The sequence below is a fragment of the Durio zibethinus genome, chromosome 19 (genome assembly GCF_047325235.1).
Source record: "Durio zibethinus cultivar Kanyao isolate XHJ-2024 chromosome 19, ASM4732523v1, whole genome shotgun sequence".
In the NCBI taxonomy this organism is placed as follows: domain Eukaryota; kingdom Viridiplantae; phylum Streptophyta; class Magnoliopsida; order Malvales; family Malvaceae; genus Durio; species Durio zibethinus.
In genome coordinates, this window is record NC_143180.1 from 21,389,075 (window position 1) to 21,392,772 (window position 3,698).

Below are 3,698 nucleotides of genomic sequence, written 5' to 3' on the forward strand. Positions count from 1 at the left end.
GGTCTGCCGGCCGGTCGCCGTCCGACTGTCGGAGCACCGCGTTGGCCGCCGTCTGGTCCACCATTGGCGGTGGTCGTCGGTGATCAAAAAATGGTGAGAAAGTCACCGAAGACTCCTCTAGTTGCCCTCTTTCCAGATCCGATCTCTTTTTCACCGAAAATAGCCCCGATCAGCGTAGATCGGGGCTCAAAGTTTCTGCTTTCAAAATTTTTTTTTCGTTTGTTTTGTTGAAACAGGACTGATGCAATTTTTTTTTGCTTTTGCAGGTAGCTTCGGCGCTGGGTTCCTCGCCGATTCGACAATGACTGTGTTATTTTTTGTTTTTGTTTTTTTGTTTGTTTTTTTTTTTTTGGTTGGTGTAGTTTCTGTTTGGGTATTTTGGGTGTTTGGGAGTGTTTTGAGGGAAGGGTAGCTCATTTGGTGATTTTTGGTAGGATGAAGTGAACGGGTTCCTGTGCATTCGAGAGAGATTTTGGAAAAGAGGGGGGGTTCCGAGTGATTGAAGAGAATTCGAGCCTCTTCCTGAAAGGGGGTCTCCAAGAGAGTTTAAAGGGGAAAAATGGATGGATATTTTAAGGAGCTTCTAAATGGGATCTTGGTGGCTGTAGGGTGGCTGTAGGTGGGCTGATAGGGTAGTTGGTCGGTGGCTGGTCGGGGGCTGGCGACAACGGCACCGTACCAACCCCTTGACTTCTGTCTTATTTCTCTTTTTTTTTAATTTTTAATTAATATATTTATTATTATTATTATTATTATTATTATTATTATTAGTATTAATATACTTAAAATGGAAATAGTAGACCCGAACAAAATCGGTGTCTACAATAATTAATAAAATATATATTCCTTTGAACTATCCAAATCATGGCTTCTTTCTTAATATCATTTCAAGTTTCGTTGTTTTTCATGCTTATGTTGGTTCGGTCATCTTATGTTTATCTAAATGAAATCATAAAATATTATTTTTATGAAATCATAAAATATTATTTTTATGAAATCATAAAATATTATTATTTTTTATTTAATTAAACCTTATTTTACATAAAAACTTAAGGAAATTTCAACATTTCACACACTCAAAGTAAAATTTTAATATTTTAAATATAGTAGATTCATTGTTAGTGTTAATTTACACAATTCCTTTATTTAGGATTATTACACAATTTTAATATATGATTTCAAGAAACAAAACTTTTGAACATGAACATTTAGCTAATAATCACTGACCTACCTCCAATTCAAAAAAGAAAAAAACAAAAACAAAAAATGTTTCATACAAATGGAAAAGAAACTTTTAACCAAAAGTTTCCATACAACAATGTTACCATCCAACAATACTCTGAAACTAAAGCTCAAAAAAAAATCCCTAATCTCTCTTTTTATGTTAATTTCTAATTAAATTCTCCCTCTACTATATTTAAGTAATTTGCTTTTATTAAACCCATTGACCTTGCATATGTAAGAAGTAATTTATTTTTAAGATTTGACTAATTTTAATTTTATTTATTAATGAAATGTCACCATTAGTGAATCAAATATTTAACTACATATATATAAGATTGCTTAAACATTTGAATACAAAGGAGAGAAAGAAGGAGATTGAGAAAGCAAATTATACTCGTGCCAAGAATTATTATCCAAATTGTTAGCACCTAATTAGCCACAAACTCCATGACCAACAGTTCTCCCAATTCGATGATCGTGAAAAGATTGGGACACGGAAACTATTGACTGGTAATGGCTTGAGCAACCTATTGCGTGGTTGACCAAAGTTGGGGTTTGTCATTCAAGCATGCAAATACTACCTTTGTAGTAAATACTACATCCTCTGCAACTTGGTTTTCTGGTGGTGAGAGACATTGGTCTATTGCATCTTTAAGTAAAATCTATAGGTCATTAGATACTAATGCCGACGTCGATGCCAACGCTGATGATGATAAACATGATAAAAGATCACCAGGATGTCTTCCCATAAGAACTTCCATTGTTAGAATCCCAAAACTATATACATTGCATTACTCATCTACCTTCATTGTATAAATGAACTTTGCTTAAAGAAATATATCTAATCAATGTGCTCTGTTAAGCAACAAATATATCTAACCAATACACGATTATCTAAGAATATTGAAAAGATTATAAAATACATGTTGAAAAGAAATTGTGAATGTTTAGAAGATTACTCGAAAATTAAAATTCAAAGGTTCATATAAAATTTTGCATTTAGTTCATCAATTTGATATATTGAATATTGAAAAATTAAGTGTCAAACTTTAAAAATTAATTACACATTTGATACTTGAATTATAGTCAAATTCTTAATTTGATACTTAAATTTTGAAAAGTTACAATCATAATACTACTTGAACTTTGTTTTAACGCATCAATTTGCACACAAAACCAACACTTTTAATTCAATGATTACATGTTTAAAACATCTTAAAAAAAGAGATCAATATATACCTGGAGCTATGTACCCAAAAGTGCCAGCAAGTGAGGTCCAATTGGAGGAGACGGGCTTTAAAAGCTTGGCTATGCCAAAATCTGAGACATGAGCCTCATAGTCCAAATCCAGAAGAACATTATTGCTGGAAATGTCTCAATGAATTATAGGTGGTGAATGGTCATGATGCAAATAAGACAACGCATTGGCCACTCTTTTTACAACATTTAGCCTCCTCTCCCAATCCAACTCCATTGCCTCATCCTTATTTCTTAACACCATTCTCAAACTTCCCCTTTCTATAAACTCATAAACGAAAAAAAAGTACTTTGGATGTGAACAAAAGCCATACAGCTTCACAATGTTACGACGTCTAATTTCTGATAAAGCATGAATCTCGCTTTCAAAGGCTTTCAAGTTGTTGGAAATTATGTTATTTTCATATTGGTGAAGTTTCTTCACCGCAACCACCTCAGCAATGGGTAGCACAGCTTTATAAACAGCTCCGTAGCCTCTTGAATGCAATTGCTAGAACTGAAATCTCCAGTGCCCTCAATAATGTTCTCATAGAGTATTCTTCCATTATATCCTCACAATGTGAAAAATCTCCAAGTTTTGCCTCCATTGACTCAGATTTTCTAGTTCGATTCTTTTGGTAAAGAATACAGAAACTTCCAGCCATGATACAGAGTAAAAGAAGAGACCAAAGAGTGAAAGCACAATGAAAATGATGACCTTGGTGCTTTTTCTATGACCAACGTTGTTACTAGCAGCAACGACGACACAATGCATTAGTCCAGTGGCATTACCACATAGGCCCTTATTGTTTCTTAAGGCATCAAATGAAGCCTCATGAAATGCCTTAATGTTGGTGTCATAACATCTAGATCTAGGGATCTATCGCTATATTTAACAAATGAATGGAGTTGCCACCAATCTTTTTTTTCTAGGTGTGATTGGTCACCTAAGGAATCTATCCTCTTAAAGATCTCCTAAGCTTGACTAAGGATCTCTAAAAGAATATGTTGGGTCTACTAATCAAAACTAGGTTCGGGAGTTCAGTTACATGTGGGGAAGGTTATAGCACCCCCACATACCCATCTAAAGGATGGTATCATATTATTTTAAATTTATCCTATGGTCTTAGTTCTAATTGTTTTATATTTTATGTTAAATATTGAAAATAATTTTTAAGATTCTCCATCAATCTAGTAGAACTCTTAAAAAAATACTTCCTCACCTCAAGAGTATTCAA

The 3,698-nt window shown here is 33.8% G+C and overlaps 1 pseudogene; it reads right to left on the minus strand.

The window, feature by feature from the left end:
* Positions 1-1,850: 1,850 nt before the first annotated feature.
* On the minus strand, positions 1,851-3,235 carry LOC111301123 (MDIS1-interacting receptor like kinase 2 pseudogene; annotated as a pseudogene).
* Between the last annotated feature and the right edge of the window lie 463 nt (positions 3,236-3,698).